The sequence below is a fragment of the Pogoniulus pusillus genome, chromosome 12, assembly GCF_015220805.1.
Source record: "Pogoniulus pusillus isolate bPogPus1 chromosome 12, bPogPus1.pri, whole genome shotgun sequence".
NCBI classification, from domain to species: Eukaryota; Metazoa; Chordata; class Aves; order Piciformes; family Lybiidae; genus Pogoniulus; species Pogoniulus pusillus.
The window spans coordinates 25,745,162-25,769,741 of record NC_087275.1 but is presented as its reverse complement, the minus strand read 5'-3'; the positions used below and the strand labels follow the sequence as shown (position 1 = coordinate 25,769,741).

Here is a 24,580-nt window from a genome sequence, read left to right as displayed (position 1 = left end):
TGCATCGAAAGGACTTAATTAGCAGCTGTTCAATTTTTTTTTAGCCTCATTGTTCAATATGTTGCTCTGAGACATATTTAAAAAACACTGTTCAAACTCCACTCTGAAAAAAAAAAAAAGTCCCTCCTGAGCTTTTCTATGATGCTCATCAACCCAGAATCTGAGTACTTTGCAGACAATTCATTTATCATTGCAAAACATATATGGAATTCAAGGGCATTATCTGTGTTTAGGAGATAGGGAGCTAAAAGAGAGACTAAAGTAAAATACATCTTTCCAGGCACAGCTTCCCAAGCCTGTAATGTTGCTTGATGAACAACTGCATTGTGGATCTCTTGTCTTTCTTGGGTCTTATTTCATTCTCTTTCCAATATCTTCCTAAAACAGGGGAGAATGCCAGGATGCAGTCTCCCATTACCACAAATTACACAGTCCAGTTTCCCACATTTGGGCACCTCACAGTGGTCAGTACACCTGAAATATAGGAGGTGAGCCTCAACCTTGGAAAAAAACACATTCCTGGTCATGATGTCTCCTCTACCAGGTAAGGATGAACTTTAAATGGCTTTTTGGCATGCCAGCTAAAGCCAAATTCTTGAAGAAGAAATGGTAAGCAGTCTGTCATCAAAAAAAATTATAATATCCAGAGGCAATATCCAGGGATGCAGAGAGGCAGAGGAGTATAACGCCAATGGAAGTGTTCTTCCACTTCCAATTTTAATCCCTTTAATTATATTTCCTTAAAGAAAGTCATGTGCAGCCAAGTATATGGCCACTTATGTATGCAATATAAAAGAGCACCTTTTCCAGTTACTGACACTGTTGACTATGAAATGTAACTAGGAAGAAGCCAGTGCCAACTGCTTTGTAGATGGAGAAACACTTTTGAGCTTTTTCTATTTGCTAAGCAATAATATGCAAAGCTAAAGATCCAATTTCTATTGCTTTCAGGTACAATTAATCTTGAGCAGCCTAGATATCCAATTCTTCTGCATTACAGAACTGGCAGGAAAATATAAAAGCTCCACAGATTTCTTGATAGGGCTGTGTTATTCCAGCTGTGGGCTCGCTCAGATGCTCAGCAAACTTTCCAGTTTGACATTTGATGATATTCTCACACCTATGCCAGGAACAAATACACTTTGTGTTTCTAGCTAAACAATGTAAACCTCATCAGTTCTGTTGTAACTATGCAAAAGTAATAATTAAGGAAAGGAGCTACCTCACTGTTACAGTATAATTGTAGTTTGCAGTATCTAGCTTTTTCCACAATGCTCAGGTTAGTCCAATTTTATCATGGGCATTGGATTCTCCACAGTCAGTAGTGCTAGAAAGCTAATGTGTTCTTTTGGTCCAATGGTCTGACTTAGCTAACTGATGTATCAGTAGTGAATTTAAGACCACATTATTGAAACAAGCTTTAAATTTGAGATGTTGATGAAAGGACTCAGTTCTTAAAACCCAGGGCAAATGTCCAGAACTGAGGGAGAAAGAATAACTGAACATGCAATTTCTACCTGTCTTCTCTAGCATATCCAGACACTCTCTCTCACACTGTTTACAGGGGTCTTTCAAAATGAGGCTCCAGTGAAAGCAGATAAAATGTCCTCTCTAAGAAGAAAACAAACAAACAAACAAATTCCTAGTCTCCTTACTACTTTCAGTGTTTAAAAGTGTAGAACTGGCCTGGAGAAGGACATACACTCTGTCCCTATGGCAGGGGTGCCAAAGCAAGCGATGCGAAGGTGCAGAACTCGCATAGACATGGTATTACCTACATATATTGAACAACTTCAGTTTTAATAACACTGGAGTGGCTGAAATGCTCATTCTTAAGCAAAAGAATGACACCTACTGAGACACCAGAATAATTTAATTTTCAATGCTTCTGACTACCTGTTACACCTAAGCAAAGTCAACAGCTGAACTCTGGGGGAGCCCTGTTATAGCACTTCAGACAGCTCCTGGAGCATTTCAACATTTAATTGCTTCCTATAAGGCCAAGCCTAACTCAGATTTCATAACTTTGGGCCTTTTTAGTGTAAGATGCCTCTAGTGAATTGAATATTATGGGAGAGATTAAGCAAAAATTTAAATGAAGGCTTCCCAAATTATTCTCCTTGCTTTTCATCCAAATTGAAGTCTTTGCATGAAAGTTCAGAATGATCTTTTGCTTACTTCCTGAGAATGAATAATACATTTTAAAGTCACTTTGTAGGGGTATAAAATTAGGATTATTAATAATACAACATTATGTTGTAAGGGTTTTTTTCTTAATTTAGAACTCTTGCATTCTTTCTGTCGAGTTGTTATTCATCTTTCCTCCTCGCTGTCACGACAGTACAGGTGATGCAATCGTCTTGGGCGTTCAATATAGCCACTTAAAATATCTATTAGCCCAAATTAATTTTTAAGAAAAAAGTGTGATGTGTTTTTGTTGTTTGTTCAATTAATTATTCACCACTGTTGCTAAATAAAAAGCACCTGTGGTGCATTTTCTTGACTTTCACTCCATGTTGATTCAGTGCTGAGGTCTCTCAGTTGATTAAGGGAAGTGCAATTCACTAAAAAAGGTAGTAATCTGCTTCATAAGAAACTAGATCATAACTCTGATGTGCTCTGGAGCTGGCCACCTATCATTTCATTTGATGATTCCAAGAAAAGAATTAAAACACTTCCTGCCTGCTTTCCATTTCTCTGTTTTCTGCTTGAAATGCAAGCTCTGTTTGTCATTTGTGGATGTACAAGGCACGACACTACGATGCCTTGGTCTTCCTGTAGGAAGAGGAAAAGAATCCTGCCTTCAGACAACGTACACAGTGCACACTTCTGGCACTATGTAATAATGTTATCAGCACATGCAGTGTCTATGCTTTTTGGTTAATGGCTGGGGTCGTGACTCCTGAATATGTCACAAGTGTTTGTAGGGGTATGAACTTTATGAATGGTGGAGATAGCTGTCTGCAAAAACAAACAAGTATCAAACCCTATTTTTTTCTAAGATGCTATCGAGTTGGGTTTACAAAGGTGAGCACATGTTGAGGGCTGATTTTAAGAACTTTAGCTTTTCCCACTTCTGTTGAAGGCAAGAATTGTGGCTGCTGAGCCCCCCAGAATGACATATTGTTTTGTCAAGCCTCCCTATTAGCTCATCCATTTTCACTAGTGCAGGCAGACCTTTTGGGAGTTGTGGCCATGACATTGTATTTGATCAAGTATCTAAGAAATCTGTTCAGTAGCAAATATTCACAACTATTTAGACTTCCCACACATCTTAAATCTCTCTTAAATTACCTTCCCAAGGATATCTGACTGTACTTTTTGCAAAGTATCTTTTCAGTAATGTTACTAAGGAGCCTAAATATATTTTTGGCTAGTGACTTGGGGAGTTAAAATCTCAGTCTCTCAGTAGGACTTAGAACCCAAAATCACTTAAGCATAGTTTAAAATTTACCTTTCTTATTATTGCAAATGGTTGCTCCTTCCAGCAGGATTAATCTCTTCTTTAGCCAGAAACATCAAGCACTTCATCTAACTGAAAGTTATCCAGCATTTGCTTTTAGTCTCTTTCCACTGATCAGTAAAACATATGACTGAGCTTTAAAAATACTGCTGAAAGATACTATTCACACAGAATGACAAAACCACAGAAACACCCAGGATCACCAAGTCCAACCAACATCAGGAATGGTGTGGTCAGCAGGAGCAGGGAGGTCATTCTGCCCCTGTACTCTGCACTGGTTAGACCACACCTTGAGTGCTGTGTTCAGTTCTGGGTCCCCCAGTTTAGAAGGGACATTGAGATGCTTGAGGTGTCCAGAGAGGGGCGACGAGGCAGGGTGAGAGGCCTTGAGCACAGCCCTACAAGGAGAGGCTGAGAGAGCTGGGATTGGTTAGCCTGGAGAAGAGGAGGCTCAGGGGTGACCTTATTGCTGTCTACAACTACCTGAAGGGTGGTTGTGGCCAGGAGGAGGTTGCTCTCTTCTCTCAGGTGGCCAGCACCAGAACAAGAGGACACAGCCTCAAGCTGCACCAGGGGAGATTTAGGCTGGAGGTGAGGAGAAAGTTCTTCACTGAGAGAGTCATTGGACACTGGAATGGGCTGCCCGGGGAGGTGGTGGAGTCGCCGTCCCTGGGGCAGTTCAAGGCAGGATTGGACGTGGCACTTGGTGCCATGGTCTAGCCTTGAGCTCTGTGGTAAAGGGTTGGACTTGATGATCTGTGAGGTCTCTTCCAACCCTGATGATACTGTGATACTGTGTAATATCCCTGCTCTACAGGCTTCACCCTGAACCGTATCCTCAAGCACCACATCCAAATGACCTTCAAACACATCCAGGGTTGGTGACTGTCAAGGTCCAGGGAGGAGTTAGACTCTCACAGTGACTCAACCACCTCCCTGGGCAGTGCACTCCAATGTCTGACCACCCTTTATGTGAAAATGTTTTTCCTAGTGTCTAGTCTAAATCCACTTAGTTGCAGCTTGAGGCCATTCCCTCTTGTTCTGTAACTAACCACCTGAGAGAAGAGACCAGCAGAGAGAAGAGACCAGCAGCAACCTCTCCACAACATCTTTTCAGGTAGCTGTAGAGAGCAATGCTCATCCCAGGATGTTGTGATATTGTTATTCTATTCCCTTTCCAGTGTCACAGCTTGATGGACAGTGCTTGACTGCCCTTCTGCCCCTTCCTTTCCCTGCCCTCCTGGCCTTCACTTCTCCAAGCAGTGTGCGCTCTTATCTCATGATTTGTAGAGGAGCTGGCAGGCCACTGAGGCCTCCTAGGCCTAGCTTGGGGTGGGTGGAGGCAGGAGTGGCTTCAGCCTACCTTACAGGCCAACGGGGGGGTGGAGGATTCAGGAAGGCCAATTTGGGCCTAGTGAATTTTATACTAATTCTACCTGGTTGCTTTATATGTATATGCTGGAATGTGTCCAGAGAAGGGCAACAGAGCTGGTGAGAGGCCTGGAACACAAACCCTGTGAGGAGAGGCTGAGGGAGCTGGGGGTGTGCAGCCTGGAGAAGAGGAGGCTCAGGGGGGACCTCAGTGCTGTCTACAACTACCTGAAGGGAGGTTGTAGCCAGGTGGGGTTGGTCTCTTCTGCCAGACAACCAGCAACAGAACAAGAGGACACAGTCTCAAGTTGTGCTGGGGAAGTCTAGGCTGGATGTTAGGAGGAAGTTATTCACAGAGAGAGTGATTGGCATTGGAATGGGCTGCCCAGGGAGGTGGTGGAGTCATCATCCCCAGAGGTCTTCAAGAAAAGCCTGGGTGAGGCACTTAGTGCGTGGTCTGGTTGACTGGCGAGGGCTGGGTGCTAGGTTGGCCTGGATGATCTTGGAGGTCTCTTCCAACCTGGTTGATTCCATGATTCTATCATTCTACTTCTATGGTGGCCCACTGACAAAAAAGGGAAGCATTCCATTTCGTGCACCATTCTCCTACAGATTCTGTTAATGAGGTGCTGATCTTAGCCAATAAACTCATGGTTGTATTCCATATTTAAGACAGGCTCCATGATTAGGGATTATGCCTCATGGGAGTCTCATGACTTTGAAAGTGTTACACTGCAACAGCTGAGAGCTGACTTTAAACAACAGTAGAACCAACTGACCCAGGCTGTCTTAACTCTGCTTTCAAATATAAAGAGCTAGGAAGAAATGAGGGGACCATAATCTCTATGGTCTGCAGCATTTGCTTACAGGTTATCCTCTGCATTTATCTGTGTCAAAGTCCATCCCAGTACCAAGCCAGGCACTTTAGTATAGCTTGAAAAGACTCAGGTGTAAGATTAGGAGATATATATTCCTCTCCTGGCAACCACCTGCAGAGCTATTTTAGAAGTCTGATTGTTCAAACCAGATATTGCAACGAGAAGAAAATTCTGTGGCCACCCAGCCTGGGGCAGGGATGTCATTGAATGATTGTATCTATATATCACTGAAGAGGCCAGAAGAGGTAATATCCAGTCTGATATTTCTCTGTACTGTCCATGGATGGGTGAGGGCACATAGGCAAGGATGGAAACTGAACTGACAGACTGCTAGCTCACAGGCAAAAAGGCTATGAATTGAGCTGGAAGGGTAACAGAGCAGCTTTGTACAGCTGAAAAGAGCTGGAAAGGCAGCATTTAAAGTTCAGTATATAACTGGCTCTGAAGGAGAGAGCTCAGACAGGAATATTACAAGCAGGGCAAGGGATCAGGGACAGTATTGTTTTCATGTACATACACTCTCACAGTTAATAAACTAGCAAGTGAACCAAGATAGTAAAGCACAGCAGAAAATCAAAGCCATAAAAATAGCATTATTGTTAATATACATATCTGTCAATCAAACAGTCTACTGGTAGTTTTGAAAGGTGACCTGATTTCTTGTCCATTAGCACTGCAAACTGCCTTGTAGGGAAAATGAATCCAGGTCTAGTTGTCTGACTATAATAGAAACTCGGCAGGGGAGAGCTAATAATGACTATAACTGTGTTAGGGAGCAAGGAAGGAAAAGAAATATACAATTTTCCAGTCCTCTTTGGAAGATCAACCATTTTTATGTGACTTAAAGAAAAAAATAAATGCAGGGATCATGTTTGGTAATTAGGACAACAATGAGGACAAAGCCTAAAAAAAAGTGTCAATGGGATTTTAATACCTTTCAATTTCACTTCAGCTCAAAGCATCTCCTATCAGTAGCTCGCTTTATTTTCCCTCACTCTTACTGAACCCTTTGCACTACTCTGACTGTGAAGCCACCAAGTACAAATGAATCATTGACATAAGCAGCCAAAATCAGGACTAAAATTATGCAGTGTTCTATATGCAAATGATCTAGGTTTTCATTCTGATTGTAGCAAAACTGTACAAAAAGCTTTTCCTTTTATGACAGATGTTACCATCCAGAGCCAGTGAGGAACAATCTCCTATATACCAGGTTGTATTAGTGAGACATATAGATATTTATTACAAAATGCAGACATCTCAAACTACTTTTCCTCATCTTCAGGACATTTGTGGGTGTAGTATCTGGCTACACTTGGTCTAAGTTTGTCCTGATCTAGGGTAGGGTGTCCCTACCCATGGCAGGGGGGTTGGAACTAGATGATCCTTGTGGTTCCTTCCAACCCTGACTGATTCTGTGACTCTAAGTAAGAAGAAAAAACAGCCATATAAAAAAAAATATTTCCAAGTTCCTCTGCTTCATGGTTTTAACTTGTATTATGACTGAAAGACTTTGTAATTCACTTCTGACAAGCAAATATCTTATGCTAGTGTTAGTTACTAGAAACACATTAAAAATTATTTACTCTTCAGTTTCATTTAAGCCTCAGTTCTGTCTATGTTGATTTTATAGGTGAAGCCATGGAATAATTTGGGTTGGAATGGACCTTGAAGATAGTCTAGTTCCAACCTCCCTGCTATGGGTGGGGTCACTTTCCACTATATCATGTTGCTCAAAGCCCCATCCAATGCAGCCTTGAGCACATCCAGTTAGGGTGCATCCACAGCATCTCTGGTCAATCTGTACCAGTGTCTCCCTATCCTCATTGTGAAGACTTTTTCTTCCTTATATCTAATCAAAATCTACCCTCTTTCAGTTTAAAGCCATTATTCCTTCTCCTGCCACATCATAGCAAATCTCTCCTCAGTTTTTCTGTAGCACCCCTTTAAGTATTGGAAGTCTGCTATAAGTTCTCTTCAGAGCCTTCTCTAGGCTGAACAACCCTAACTCCCTCAATCTGTCTTCAGAGAAGAGGTGTTCCAGATCTCTGATCATCTTCATGGCCCTCCTCTGGACTCACTTCAAGAGATTTATAGCTTTCCTGTGTTGAGGACTTCAGAGACGAACACAATACTCCAGGTGGGGGTACTGAGTCTAGTCTAGGTGATTTCATAAGAGTGGGGAGGTGGGTAACTTCTGAACTGTCACATTCCTTATTTGCCAAGTGGTCCATCCATCAAATGCTAGTTTCCTCAGGACCTGCAGATGCATCATATCAGGTCTCATGGACTTATGCATATTTAGGTTTCTTAGATGGTCTTGAACCTGATCTTCTCCCACAGTGTGTAGTTCATTCTTCCAGCCTTGACTTGGACAGTGCATTTGGAGCACTTGCTGGCAAAGCCTGGGGCAAAAAAAAATGTCCTTGAATATCTCAGCCTTCTCCATATCCCAGGTAACAAGGTCTCATTTCCTTTCAGAGAGGGCACATATTTAATTCAGTCTTCATTTATCACCGATGCACACACAGAAGCTTTTCTTGTTGCCATTAAGTCTCTGGCCAGATTTAATTCTATCAAAGCCTTAGCTTTCCTGACACGATTCCCAGATGTCATGACAATCTGTCTGTATTCCTCCTAGGCTAGTTAGCCTTGTTTCCACTCTCTATAGGCTTCCTTTTTTGCACCTGATTTTGTCTAGCAGCTCCTTGTTCATCCATGCAGGCCTCCTGGCATTTTTACCTGACTTTCTCTTTTTGGAGTGCACTGCTCCTGAGTTTGGAGGAGGTGATCCTTTGATGTCAACCATATTTTCTGGGTGCCATTTCCTTCCATGGCTTTAGCCTATGGTGCCCTATCAAGCAGATCCCTGATGAGGCAAGATCTACTCTCCTGGAGTTCAGGGCAGTAACCTTGCTGTGCACATTGCTTGCCTTATTCCTCTTTCCCTCATTAAGGACCCCTCTGTGCCAAAGGAAATGCAATCAGTGAAATAAACTTTTGCTCTATTGGTTACAAGGGAAAAATAACATTAAACCAATTACATCTCTCCTTTTGCCTTTTCACTTAATGACCCCAGAAGGTTAACTACTAGAAGATAAATCATGTGAAACCCATCTTGCTGGGACAATATCACTGTATTGAACCTCTTGGGACAGTATCACAGTATTGAACCTCTTGGCAAGTAGAGAAATATTTGTACAGAGCAGAAGGTAAATTCAATTCAGAGTCTGGATTTCTTTAGTATAACTGGATAATTACATGAAACTGAACAAACTGTTCCATTTTCTCCATCTTTATCTCCTGGGCCTTAACCTCAAGTTTACATATAAATCTACTGAATATGTGATAAAGTTTTGAGCTAACTGAACTGGAATTGAAAACAACACAGAACTACTAGAGAAACCCTAGATGGTCACTTGTAAATCTTTTAGGCTATTTCACTTTCCAAGCCCCAGCAGGGGAGGAAAAAAAAAACCAAAACAATATCCCCCACCTCTCCCTCCCAACGGGCAATATAATCTATTCAGCTGTTAACCCACACAGGAAACTGGCTTTTCTAGCACAGCTGTGGAGAGCAGAGATCTTAAGAAGACACAGTAGCAGTTTAACCTTTATGAGCAAAAGACAGTACTTTCTAGATAAAACAGAGCTGACAGATTTGCTGGCACGGTTATGATTAGTGATGCATCACCTATCATTCAAGCTGACAGAGAGGGTTTTATTCAAAGTTAGTGAGTGGTATTGGGTTGGGGTTGGTTTGTTTTTTTTTTTCTGTTGTTATTGGCACCTAGATTCATCCTGGAGGCTATCAGGAGCTTTAAATCTTCATCAGTTGATCCAAAAAACATTACTCTTGCCTATTTCAGCAGGTCATTACTGTTACTCACAGGGTTTAATAAGGGCTTGATATACACTTCAAGAGCTTAGTAAGCAAGATAAGCATTGCAGAGCTTACAATATTCATAAGTACAAAACAATGCCTCACTATTTTTTTTCTTTCAGTGTGGTTTAAAAGTTAGATCAATGAGAAAGCCAAAACCATGCAAAAGAGATGGATATTTGTACAAGTGATAGTACAAAGAATCTGATGCCAGTGCTGTAGTGCTGTAGCTACACTTCATGCTCTGACACCAGTGCCAAGCTGATCAAACTGTAACACATGGTCATCTTCTGGTCTTAAGAGTTGGTCAATTCATTACTGCCTCCTCAATCCTATAGTCACCATCACTAAGACTACATTTGCCACATACCATGGTGTGCTTCTAATGTGTATATGTATGCACCGCAGTCAAAAATCATTGCAGTCCTTCTTAGAGGATTAATAGGAAGAAGTGGAAAATGTGATGGCAAAATCAAAATAAACCCATTTAAAAATAGAGAGGATCTTGAGAAGAGCCTTTAAATGCTGAATAACTTTTGTATCTCCATTCTCTTACAAGAGCTCCCTCCCTGCTCACAGGATAAAAGGGCACATCTAAAGGCTGCAATTCGTGTTTGTGACTAGCCCCTTCTTTGCAAAAGTACAGACAGTTCTGTGAGTTCTCTGGGACAAGGAAAAAGAGAAATCACACAGCAGTAATAGCTGTCAGTGAGTACAGAAGGGTTGTGCCTGCTTGCTCTCTGTGTGCCCAGAAGAGATAGAAAGCAAGCAGGGAGAAGTAGAAGTGTTCATATGTTCTTACTAGAGACTACTGACAAGGACCATAAAAGGGAAGTGCTGCAGGATTGCAGCATAACTTTTACTTGTGACTCAGAGCTTCTGGCACGAGGTCTGATTGCCTTCCTACTTCCCACCACTCCACATAATGAGAAAAATATTATTAGCCTATTAGCTAATAACACTAATGATCACTCAAGCTTTTTCAATGCATTCCAGTGTTTCATGGGAACAGTACGCAAATTCTTCTTGCTCCATCCAGGAGCACCTTCTAGGGCAGAAATGTGAGCATTGTTCACAATATACTCAGAAAATGGCAAACATTAAACTTAGAGAAGATTCATTGATCTTGATGCCCATTTCTCTGCTAAGGAAGGCTTAATCCCAGAAGCACACCTCATAGAGCTTCATGCAGAATAATGTTTAAAATATCAGCTGTGAGTCATCCTCCAAATTATCTCAGGAGATAATTCTGCAGCAGAACTTACTTTTGTGGGGTTGTTCTGGGTTTTGGTCTGGGTTTTTTGTTGTTGTTGTGGGTTGTTTTTGTTGTTGTTGTTATTGTTTGTGGTTTGGTTTAGTTTGGTTTTCTGTGGCTTATTCTTCAATAACCTATTTTATTCTTATCTATGTCTTCCCTCACAGCATTAAATACATCCTTCTGAGTACAGCTAGCAAACTTCACTCTTTCCTAACTCACCAAATCTTTCACACTCACCATAATACTCAAACTGCTGCCCACCTTGTCATGATCCCATAAAGCTAAGGCCTCGCTAAGGACTAAGGACTATACATGAAAACTCTTCGATGCATGGGGTCCTGGAGCAGAACTTGCAGAAAGCCGTACAGCACTCAGCTGCAAAGGCTGTCCAGCAGTTACCTCAGTCCTGCTAGCAAGTAGATTTTCCTCCTCCTCCTGGAAAAGATGGCTAATCTTTTTCACATGAGCAAACAATATCTTTTGATACCCATTCCCCACCATATGAACCATGTAGCACCACCCATGACACTGAATCTGAGGAAATGTGAGAGGTTTATCTAAACACCGTTCCTTGCTTTGCTTAGTCATCACATACCTAATTTAATACCTTTAATCCATCTCCTAAGTCCTCATGGTCCTCAAGTAATTTGTTGTTCTTTGCTAAATTCTAATTGATCAATATCCTTCTAGTTAACATACTGCTGGATGCTGACAAGTGCTTCAGAAGCAGTCATGAGAAAAGCACTGCTACTGTTTATTGGACTCTTACTTGTGCTTGGCTATATTTATCAGCTACCACTCTCATCAAAACCTCAGGACTCAGGAAAACTATTTCTTGGCATTATAGCCTTCCACTGGGGAATCATCAAAACCAGCACATTTCACCCAAACTCACTGAATTATGTCCAGACCCAACAGGTTAGAAACAGTCTGAGCAAATAGTATTCACCATGAAGTCTCACCTGTTAAAACTTGCTTATATTGCTAGGTATTTTAAGTGTGACAACTTTAAAACCTCTGAAGGACCTGGCAAAAATCCAGCTCAGAGATGATATTCGTACTCTGGCAGCAAGGCACACAAGTATAAAGTGTTTTCCAATCCCTCACTGACTTTCACTCCTTTAGATTCCATTTTACTTTTCTCCCACTGCTTCCTCCAGACACTAAGGTGCTTTTGCTATTTAGGATTTCATGGATAATAAATCCAAAGATGCTGAAAATAGAGGTACTAATTCAAAGTCACTACTTTTTCTCTTGTGCCAAATATGTGTATGCTTATATAAGATCATGTAGCTTTCTCACAGGTTTGGTCTTCCTTCTGTGTTAAAAGCCACATAATTAATAGAAACAAATACCTAAAGCTGAGTGGATAGGGAAGGTATTGGACATCTTCCACTGTAATCTGTTCTGCTAAGACCTCACCTGGAGTACTGCAATACAGAAAGGACGTGGACCTGACATGGACCTGATGGAGTGGGTCCAGAGGAAGGCCATGAAAGTGATCAGGGTGTTGGAACACCTCTGCCACAAAGTCAGGCTGAAGAAATTGGGATTGTTCAGCCTGAAGAAGAGAAGGCTCCAGGGAGACCTAATAATGACCTTCCAGTACCTGAAAGGGACCTACAAGAAAGGTGAAGAGAGGCTTTTTACAAAGTGATAGGATTAGGGCAATGGTTTTAACTTAGAGAAGAGCAAGTTTAGATTGGATGCTAGGAACAAGTTCTTTACCATGAGGGTGGTGGACCAGGTTGCCCAGGGAGATAGTTGAGGCTCCATCCCTGGAGGTATCCAAGATTGACAGGGCTTGACAGGGCTCTGGGCAACGTGATCTAGTTGATGACATCCCTGCTGACTGCAGTGGGGGTTGGACTAGATGACCTTTGGAGATCTCATCCAACCCAAACCAGTCTGTGATTCTATGGTCTGTCAATAAATACTGTCTCCACACTGGAGGGTATGTTTCTTATCCCACAGATATTCTTTTCCAGACATGCTTTCTGTGAACCGTTTTTATCTTGTACCTCTCAGATATATTGACCCAGGGGTGTGTGAGCACATGCATACACAGTTGTGCACCCCTGCTTACATACACATGCAGACATGCATTAAATTTTGCCATGAAAGTGCTTGAAAGTTATTTCTTAACATTTTTCTTCAAGCTTCAGGTGCCATGATTGTGATCCTGCTCAAGGAGCTCATTTTTCATTTACAAAGATGAAACCCGCTAGATTTCTAACCCTTGTGGTCAAAACCTTGAAGACTTGAAGCAACTCTACAGACATGAATGAAATGAGCACCAAACATGAAAAATACCAGACATGAAAAGAATGGAGCATTCTTTAAAATCTCAGGAGTTTAAATGCCCTTGCTGTTTTCCTGCCTTCTAATTCTTATTACTACTTGCTTTCCCCTGCCTTATGGTCAGTATCTGTGATACCCACCTGAAGGAGAAAGCTGTTTTCACAGGGGACTGTTTCTTTGCTTCCACAGCATATAAAAATAACTATGGTCATCAAACACAATGTAATTCACCTTTCTCCTAGCAGGTGTGACTTTAAAAGTGTTCTGAAAGTGATATACATGATCCAGTGTAAAGAAGTATATTTAGTCTTTGTGAAATTCCTATCTATGGGAGATGCCACAAACAATTATTTGTGCTTTGATTAATTAGCATCTGAGCTTCCAGTAATTTGGATTTTGTTTCTACTTGATGAGCAACATGTTTCAAAATCTTTCTGGAAAGGTATCCAGCAAGTTCTAGGGATGTTTTTTTGTTATTATGAATCACTTTTCTGTGAAGTAGAAATTTCACCAGCTGATGAAATCATGGAATCACAGAACCGTCCCTGGAGGTGTTCAAGAAAAGCCTGGATGAGGCCCTTAGTGGTCTAGTTGACTGGATAGGGCTGGGTGCTGGGTTGGACTGGATGATCTTGGAGGTCTCTTACAACCTGGTTGATTCTATGATTCTATGGAAGGGACCTCCAGAGATTGTCAAGTCCAGACACCTTGCCAAGATAGGATCACCTAAGGCAGTTTGCACACGAATACATCCAGGCAGACCTTGAAAGTCTCCAGAGAAGGAGACTCCACAACCTTTCTGGGCAGCCTGTTCCAGTGCTCTGTCAACCTCACTGAAGAGAAAGTTTCTGCTCATGTTGAGGTGAAACCTTCTGTGTTCCAGTTTGTAGCCATTGCTCCTTGTCTTATTGCTGTGCACCACTGAAAAGAGATTGGTCCCACCCACTCCTCAGATATTTGTATACGTTTATCAGATATCCTCTCAGTATTCTCCAGACTAAACAGCTCCAGGTCTCTCAGTCTCTCTTCATGGAGGAGATGTTCAAGTCCCTCAGTCATCCTTGTGGCTGGCTACTGTACTCTTTCCAGCAGGTTTCTGTCTTTCCTGAACTGGGTATCCCAAAATTGGACACACTATTCCAGGTGTGGTCTCACTATGGCAGAGTAGAGGGGGAGAAGAACCTGCCTAGGTTCTTGCTGGACACACTTTTCTTGATGCACCCCAGAACGTCAGTTACAATATTACTTGTAACTCAAATTGTCATAAAAGGACACAGAGGTTAGTCAAGTGCATTTAAAGACAGCTTAATCTTTGCTGGATGCTTTTTTCCTCTTCCTCAAACTACAATGTCCTGTCATCTCACAAACCTCTTCATGTCTAACATTTTTTCTCCTTGGTTAGAACATTGCACATCCAGACCTTTGTACACTCTGAGCTGGAGGGAAAATGCAGAGAGGAAAGGAAAGGCTGTAACTGAAAAAACACTATTGAAAAATGCACATAGGACCATAGGGAATTTGAAACTGCTGCTTCAGAACTTTGAGCCAATTTTGTGCATAGTTTCAGGAGAAATATTGCACAACAGCAGCAAGGTGTGCAGATCCCCCTGTCCCGACCTTCTCAGAGAGTCCCAGGCCAAAACTCATCACTGAAGTGCAAATACAGCTTCATGATTCCACAGAGAGAGCACCATGACCAACTGGTCACCTTACTGTCAAGTAGATTATCTTTCTCTTACTTTCTAAGAGCTTTATTGGCATCGTATGCTGTCAGCTCACCAATCCACCCTGTCCAAATCCGTCTGTAGAGCCTTTTTACCCTCAAGATCACTCCCACCCAGCATGGTGTCAACTGCAAATTTACTGAGGTTGTGCACTCAGTTCTCCTCATCCAGGCAGTTGATAAATATTCTAAACAAAACTAGTCCCAGTTCTGAGCCCTGAGGAACAACACTTGTGATCAGTTTCCATTCACTACAAGATTTTGAGCCCAGACATCCAGGATTTTTGCCCAGGAAAGCATCTGTCTATTTAAACCACAAATAGTCAGCTTCTCCAGAAGAAACAGTGTGATTTGCTAAAATTCAGGTAGACATCACCTACAGCCTTTCCCCTACACATTAAAAAGATGCCCATGTTTAGCCTGTATCTTTGACTAAGCTATAACTATATCATCCAATGACCTCTTTTCCAGCAAAGAGGGGAAATCAGGAAAAGAAGATCCATGGGCTAAAGTGAAAATTAATTTAAGGAAATAGCCAAATTAATGCTAGTCTCAATGGCATTATATATACCTCTATATATACCTAATATATACATATATATATACCTATACGTCTATATATACCTATATATGTATATATATACCTAATGTATACGTATATACCTATACTCAGCCCAGAAGCCACAATATCCAGGAAGGCAGGCTTCAAGAGCCAGAAAAGAGGGGGGCAGAGCCAAAGCAGGAAAGCCTGTCAGGATGCTTCTTTCTCCTCAGGAAACTTCCTCCTTTATTTTGAGTGTGATGTTCATGGTATGGAGTATACCTGTGAGCCCACTCAAGTCAGCTGTCCTGGCTGACACAGCACTGCTAATAGTTTGCAACCCATGGCTGGCCTCTGATTCTATCCCAGCAAAACCAGGACAGTGTTCCACCACTTATCCCATACCATTTTAATCACATCCAAGTCACTATTATTTTTTTCCTCTCTGCCAGTACATGTATACCCATCTATACACACAGATATTTGTCCTCTGGTCCAGAAGTTGTTTCTCAAAACGTTCACTGAACTAATTTATTTCAAAACCATGGCTTCCATCTGTCAGACAGGTGGAGCTGAGCACAACCTAATGATGTGACATGCATTTGGAGCTTGCAGCTGGTATGTCTGGAGCATTCTGTGGTGAAAATACTGAACATTGGCTGTGGAGATTCATTCTTTATTAGTCTGGATGATTTTTGCTGTAATAACTAACTAAAAAAGGAATGGTAAGCAGGCAGTATCGTGTAACAATTAGCATCATGCAATTCAAATTATTTGCTATTCTCACACAAGATCAAATCTTCTTGAGGTGCACATTTAACACTGTCATCCTCCTGCATTATCTGCCAAATGCAAACAGATCCTTGAGCAAAAGCAACTCTGCAAATGAGTTACCTTTTGCTTCAGGCAGATGTAAGTCAGACTGTTCTCCCCAACATATGCCATTCACACACCACAGAAACTACATCTCCTTCTACAGTATGCAGAGGTTGCATCTGAACAAGACCAGCTCCAACTGAGCAGGACAAGCTCAACTGACAGTCACCTTGAATCAGGCAGCTTTCACTTAAACATGCCAATTTTAAGTGTTCTGCATCCATTGCCTTCAGTGCAGTGTTTAATAGCTCATTGCATTGCTCAACATTCCCAGCATCTGGTGCATGATAAGGGACACGATATATCACATTCTGTGATTCTGTGTACCCAGAATCTCTTTAGCCCAGGTGCCTGACAGTGTGTTTTGAAAGTGAGTGAATGCCACTTCTTTCTGGGGTGCCATGTTGCCACAAGATTTGCTTTTCAAGGCCCAGAATAGTGTTGCAGACAGCTTCATGGGACGAGATATGCCTCCAGCCATCTTGCAGTGGCTTCCACCATAGTAAGCACATAGCACATCCCCTGGCAGATTTGTGGAAATGTGATACTGTCATTTTGCCAGGGTTGCCCATACTTAAATACCAACCAACACCCTCCATCCCACATAGGCTTTAACTGTTTGGTTTAATTGCAGCATACATTGCATATTCATGTGTGATAATGACCGTAGTCAAGCCCACTCCAAAGCAAGCCCAGCTATATATTGTATCTATCCTAATGTTCTGAAGTGTCATGGGCCCAGCAACCTAAAAACAATCCACCTTTATGCTGCCAGACCAGATCTACTTGAGGCACTTTAACTTTATGCTAGTTATTCTGATGTTCCTCATCAGACCAGCTCTTCAGGACATGAGCATGTACATCACAAATCTTTATCTCTAGCTTGTCTAGCAGGGCAGCAATATTTTGCCATCATGGCATGCAGCCCAGATGGGTTTGCTTCTTTACTGCCAGTTGTTTTCCTTCCATTGTTTTAAGCGGCCCCACAGAGCATTTGCTGTCATCCACAAGTCAATGCACAAAGTTCTGGCCATTTCTCTCTCTCTCTCTGTGGTATTTAAAGCCAGCTGGATGGCTTCCACTTCTGTAAACTGGCTTGGCACACCTACATCCTCAGTTGCTTCTGCAACTTATGTAGGATTCTATGTAGTGATTTTCTACTTGTCCCATTTTCCTACACTACAAGAAGATCCATCAGAAAACAAGGCATGTTGTTTCTCCTGATCTAGCGTGAGGTGCCCAAGGCAGAGGGTGTGGAAGTGCACGATTCTTGAGGTCACTTCCAACCTTGTCAAGTCTGTGATTCTCTTCAGCATACACTACCTTCTCCTCTGGCGACATTACAAAGATCTTTGCCTTCTGCCTAGTTCATGCTTACTTCCAAAATTCCCAGGTGACTAGGATTACCTATTCAAGCCTGCTGAATGATCAGGTTGGTCCCTTATCCTTGACATATCAGTTGCATAATGTGTGAAGGCAGACTTTCCTTAAACATCCAGTGTAAAGGAAATAACAATAGTGGCACCAGGAGTTGTGGGTTTGAGTCCCACGTTGGGTGCCAAAATAAAGATGTGATGGTTTGAGTGTTAACTGCCCTCCCTCCCACTCTATGAAATCACCCAGACTAGGCTCAGCTGAGCTGAAAGTTAAAGAATGAAACTTTATATTTACAGCTTAGCACAATATACAAGCAGATGTTTTCAATATATACAGCTATAGACAGAAATACACAAGTTAAAAGCAATACAGAAACACAACAGCCCTTCCAGAAACCAGAGTGCCCAGGAGAGTCTTCCAACCACAGTCCCACCTTTTTTCCATCCCTCTAGCTTATCTCAGAGTTTGCCTTATGTGCAAGGTGAGTTTGGAGGAGGGTTAGAAAACAGAAGGATTAGTTACACTGAAGCAGCCCAAGGAGAAAAAGCACAGGCTCCCAGAGACCCACACCAAATCTCTTACCTGTTTGTGTTCTTGTTTTTATACATCTCAGCAAGCCTATGAGTGCAGTAGACATCCCCATTGTTTCCTTTTCACAGCCTATCATCTAATTTCTGTCACTAAAATATTACAGTTAGCCTCAAACTAGCACAAGGGGAAGCTGCTCTTTGGTACTGATTACTTCTGAAGCAGCTTAAACTCCTTCATATGCTTCCAGTATCAATATTTTCAGTTAGAGTATAGCAGGTCTCTGATCCTCTTCACGCTCAATTCCGAAACCATGGGGCTCAACCTTGAATTTCCCCTGTTACTTTTTGCCAGATGCTCCAAGTAGAGCTATTTTCCCCAGCTGTGTGGGAAAACCTTTCCAAACTTCCCCAAGAGCCACTACATGAACAATTTCTTGCTTTGTTTGCTCACAGTCCTGTTGTTGCTCAGAACCCTGACCCTCCTGACTGTCTCAGAACTGCTAATGGCTGCAGCCCATGGCTGGCCTCTTATTCTGTCCCATCAAAATCAAGACAGCAGGTTGCCTTGTGATAAAAGGTGTGATAAAAGGAGGCCAGGATAGTCAAGCAGAATCTGCTCTCACAAACCCAGCCACAGCAGTAGGCAGAATCATATTTATTTTTAGGAGGAAGTTCTTCACAGAGAGAGTCATTTGCCATTGGAATGGGCTGCCCAGGGAGGTGGTGGAGTCACCATCCCTGGAGGTCTTCAAGAAAAGACTGGATAAGGCACTTGATGCCATGGTCTAGTTGACTGGATAGGGCAGGGTGATATATTGTACTGGGTGATCTCGGAGGTCTCTTCCAACCTGGTTGATTCTATGATTCTATGTAATGACAAATTAAGAGAGAGAGCTACATTGGAGCAAACCAATCTAAAATGGAGACAAAATTGAAAGCAGTGACTGGACAGATGTCTCCAGTATCACAAAGAAGGATGTTTTTTTAACTGTGTAAACACTCAAAGCCTCAGAGAAATGCTGACATGAATAACATTGTGACATGTTTTGACAGGTTTTGTGAAAATCAATGCAAAATGCTTGATATAGGCTTCTTGCTTCCATACCTTTGAGATAACATTAGATTGGGCAATGAATGGTTGGTTCACAGGTAGACCTGGGCACAAGAAAACATGAGTAAGAATACATTAACATTTGTGAAACCAATATATTGAATTACCAAGCACAACAACTTGACATGCTAGTCCTAAGTGAAAATTAAAACATTAGCAGAAATTAAAGCTCCCTGTCTGTGGGGAAATAAACATTTCACCTGATCTGTGAAGGATCCTAAACAAAATAAAATCACGTTAATTTTGTACTCAGATTGACAGATCAATTTCCTATGGGGGCTCCCAGGTTTTTGACCTAAACTTCAGCATCAAAAAGATTCCTTTAAAAATCAGCATATTGAACATGCTGATGTAAAATTCCCTTTCTGTTCCAAGAATCATAGAATCACAGAATGTCTTAGGTTAGAAGGGAACTCTCCCCACATAGAAAGCCAGTCCAAGCAAAGCCTGGATGAGGCACTTAGTGCCATGGTCTAGTTGACTGGCTAAGGCTGGGTGCAAAGTTGGACTGGATGATCTTGGAGGTCTCTTCCAACCTGGTTGATTCTGTGATTCTGTGATTCTGTGATCATCTACTCCACTCTCTCCACCGTGGGCAAGGATGCTTCTCAACTAGGCTTGGCTGTTCAAGGCCTCGTTTACAAACAGAAGGATCATTTTTGCCCTGCAGTTTTGATGTTCTTTTTCATAAAATAAATAATACCAGTCAAATATTTGAAATACCAGCCAAATATTTGAAATGTGTGGCCTTAGGTTTTGTATCAAGGAAGGTACAGATGCCTGTCTTTAGATCTGGTCCTTCTTGTAAAGAACATTTTTTAAAGCATCTGTACTCACTAATCTACTTGGAAGATAAAACAATGACTGGAATGCATCAGGGAAAGTGTGGCCATCAGGTCTAGGGAGGTTCTTCTCCCCCTCTACTATGCCCTGATGAGACCACACCTGGAATACTGTGTCCAGTTTTGGGCTCCCCATTTCAGGAGAGACAGGGACCTGCTGAAAAGAGTCCAGCAGAGAGCCACAGAGATGACTGGGGGACTTGAGCATCTCTCCTACAAAGAGAGACTGAGAAACCTGGGGCTGTTTAGTCTGGAGAAGACCGAGATGAGATCTGATCAATGCGTACGAATATCTGAGGGGTGGGTGTTAAGTGGAAGGAGCCAATCTGGTTTTGGTGGTCAGCAGCAATAAGACAAGGAGCAATGGATACATATTGGAGCACTGAAGGTTTCACTTCAACATGAGATATTTCTTTACAGTGAGAGTGACAGAACACTGGAACAGACTGCCCAGAGAGGTTGTGGAGTCTCCTCTTTCAAAATTTGCCTGGATGCAATCCTGTGAGAACTACCCTAGGGGATCCTTACTTGGCAGGGAGGTTGGACTCAGTGATCTCTGGAGGTCCCTTCTAGCATCTAAAGTGTGATTCTGTGACTGCACCTTACTTCCTGCTGTTCCTTCCTTCTCTGAATGTTTCAAAACCTGAGCATATTGTGCAAACTCTTTTAAACTGTTTCACCTTCAGAAACCAAAGTGACACATTGCCCATGGCTGTTTCTGTACAACCTCTCTTCCTGTGACACAAGCAGGACCAGTGTGGGCTGCTCTGCCCAGCTGTCCAGAGCAGACCATGCACACTGTACAGCTCCAGCCAGGTGGTGACAAACACAGAAATTCCAAAGAAATTCATAAAGATTTTCTGGGTGATGGAGTTGCTTCCAGCAACACAACATGGCCATCTGCGAAACTGAAGAAGTCATGGCATTTGAGAAAGACAGACAGAAGATTCTATTGGAAATATCTTTTTTCTCCTTCTTTCCTTCTCTTTCCTTTTCCTGGATTGTTTTACTCAAATCAGCTCCCAGTCACTTCACAGGACCAGAGGATCACAGGATGTTTTGGGTTGGAAGGGACTGAAGGAGATCATCAAGTCCACACCCCCTGCCAGAGCAGGACCATACAATCTAGTGCATATCACACAGGAATGCAACCAGAGAGGTCTTGCAAGTCTCCAGAGAAGGAGACTTCACAATCTCTCTGGGGAGCCTATTCCAGTGCTCTGTGACCCTTACAGTAAAGAAATTCTTCCTTATGTTGAGGTGGAACTTGCTGTGCTGTAGTTTGCATCCATTGACCCTTGTCCTACCACAGGGCACAGGTGAGCAGAGCCTGTTCCTTCCTTCTTGACACCCAACCCTCAGATATTTATATAAATTTATTAGATCCCCTCTCCAGACTAAACAGCCCCAGGTCTCTGAGCCTTTCCTCATAAGGCAGTGCCCCAGTCCCTTAATCATCCTTGCAGCCCTCTGTTGAACTCTCTCTTGAAATGGGCAGCCCAGAACTGCACACAATATTCCAGGTGAGGTCTCACTAGGGCAGAGTAGAGCAGGAGGAGAACCACTTCAAAAGAAATGCTGTAGTCTTCTAAGGCTACATTTTTACTTTAGTACTGGAGGTGAATGTTGGATGCAGATTTTTACCTATGCTGCCTTAAGCAAGAGGAAGTTTGAGGAATTCAACAGCACTGCTGTTAACCCTGCCTATGGGTGCTCAATGTTAAAGAGCATGATGCACTTCTCTTCCTTTGTCCTTCATGGGCACATTTGTCTTCTGAATATGGTAACATCTATTATTTAGTGTTTTCCCAAGCAATGGGATGAGAAAATGTATATTGCTCTGGTGATTTGAACAGGAAAAGTTCTTTCTTCAAGAGCTACTCATTTTTAAATTCTACTTTGCTTTTCAAAGAGTGAATACAAAGTCTATCATAAGTGACAAAAAAAAAGTGAATTAATATATCTTTACACACACACATATATGAGGATCACAAGTTAGAGAAGGTGTAGCAAATTAAACAGCAATTTCTTCCTTTTAAAGTAAAGAATGAAGGGAGAGAAGACTTTTGCCTTGTTCTTGTTCTCCATACTGTGCACAAAGCAATGGAAGAACAAAGGACATTCTCCATGCCTCCTTGCAAGAGATTCAGGCCTGTTTTTTCTCTACACCTTTGCAAGGTTAACACCTGTTATGATGCAGTAGGAGTACATCTGTAGAACAAAACATCTATCACGGAGGATAAATCACAAATGACAACCATACGTGCCTCCTTTAGAACAGCTGCAGTTTGATCTTATGGACTGATCTCCCATTTGCAGGTATTGCAGTGTTTGGTGCTCTCTCAGAGCAGGCTTTTTCAGTTTAGTTTCACCTAAATAAATGTTGTGTAAGCACAATATTTATTTAGGTGAAATTAAAGTGAAGTGTTTACTCCATAGTGCAAAGCGTATAATGGTAAGTATAGATAGTATAGATATTAACTTCAGAAGAGTACTGAACTGAACAAAATACTCATGTAGTGATGCACTTTCCCACAATGATTCAAGAAATCTACTTTCAGTGGCTGAGTGTGATAGGATCATTAAGTCTGGAGGAATGAAGTCTCCAGGTATACCTTTTTGTTGCCTTCTAATACCAGAAGGGATCCTACAGGAAGGCTGTAGAGGGACTTTTCATAATGGTGTCTAGAATAAGGACAAGGGAGAATGATTAGAAGCTGAAGGAGAACAGGTTAAGACTGGATCTTAGGAAGACTATCTTCAGTACAAGGTTGGTGGGACTCTGGAGTAGGTTGCCCATGGAGATTGTCGATGCCTCTTCCCTGGGTGTGTTCAAGGCCAGGTTGGATGAGGCTTTAGCAGCCAAGTCTAGGTGAGAGGCATTCCATAATTGGAGTAGATGATCTCTAAGGTCCCTTCCAATGTATGATTTTAGGAGTATAGAATGATTGTGTACCAGGCATGTTCCTGTATGTATAACATCATAGAGGGTATAATTAAGCAGTGTGAGAAAGTAACAGGGCTGCAGAGCCTGCATCCAAAGCAACCCATCATGGTTTGGAAGTTCTGTTTCCACTGTAGCTTGATTGTCACTGATCCTTGTGTGTATGTGGTTGCACAGGTAGTTTATAAGACTGTTGCTAACAAGTGATACATGACAAAGTCACTAAGATGGAAATCACATTCTACCTGTGGGTCGTTCTGTCCCAGCCACTGCTGAAAACACAAGGGAAAGTTCACAGTTTTGCCAGTACAGTCTGACATTTTGTTCTCAGCACTTCATGCCATCAGTCACAGCAATTTGATAAGGTGAGCTGACCCCTCCATTTAGAGTGTCAAAGACATGATCACTGGCTCTGGTTTGAAGGAAAAGAACTTTATTATGAATGCATAATGTATTCTGACTCAAATGCCTGGGATGAATATCATCAGAGTCTTAAATTCTGAGGGAATTTTGTCCTAGAGTTCCTTTCATAAACACTGTGGCTGCTTTGAGATCAGAGGAGACTGAGGGGGGGATTTATTAAAGGTTTATAAATATCTGAGGGAGAGGACAGGCTCTGCTCACTTGTGCCCTGTGGTAGGACAAGGGTCAATGGATGCAAACTACAGCACAGGAATTTACACCTCAACATGAGGAAGAATTTCTTTATTGTAAGGGTCACAAAGCACTGGAATAGGCTCCCCAGAGAGGTTGTGAAGTCTCCTTCTCTGGAGACTTGCAAGACCTCTCTGGTTGCATTCCTATGTGACATGCACTAGATTGTATGGTCCTGCTCTGGCAGGGGGTGTGGACTCGATGATCTCCTTCAGTCCCTTCCAACCCCTGACATCCTGTGATCCTGTGAATTCCCTCAAGCCACAGCCTCATATATCTTTGTATGCTTTCTACTGTGTCCCTTATGTACCAATATGAATCTTTGTCTACAGGTGATGGACAGTCTTTCAGTCACAAGAAAGATCAACAGAAAGGGGTTGGTCTATTTTTCAAGCAAAAGAAGGCCATTTGAAGTAATGTATCTGTGTGTGTGTAACAGTAAGATTGTACACTGTGCTTATACCCTGTGCTAGCAGCAGCACTTTTTCCTTTAAGCTTGCAGACTGAAACCGAAGTTAATCTTTCCTTGGATGCTTCATCAACTTGCTGTAAGTCTGTTCAGCTCTTTTGCGTTTAACAGATTCATTATTGTCACCTAAATTTTCTTTTAGAATCAGGTAACAGCTTAAATAGGTATCATGTAACTCATGTAATTGCTGGCACAGGAGAATAAAAAATTAAACTAATTCTGTGGCAAAATATGTCCAATTAAAAACAAACCAAACCAAACCACAGAAACCCCACAAAATAAAACAAAACAAAAAACAAACTGAAGTGAAGAGAGAGACTAAGAAAGAACATAAACCCTCTACTGTATTGTCAGCACTA

General features: G+C 42.0%; 1 non-coding gene across 1 annotated transcript; it reads right to left on the bottom strand.

Moving 5' to 3' along the window:
- Positions 1-386: 386 nt before the first annotated feature.
- Positions 387-552, bottom strand: LOC135180249 (U1 spliceosomal RNA). The gene has a single exon (XR_010304346.1). It is a non-coding gene; the product is annotated as a U1 spliceosomal RNA (small nuclear RNA).
- Positions 553-24,580: the final 24,028 nt, after the last annotated feature.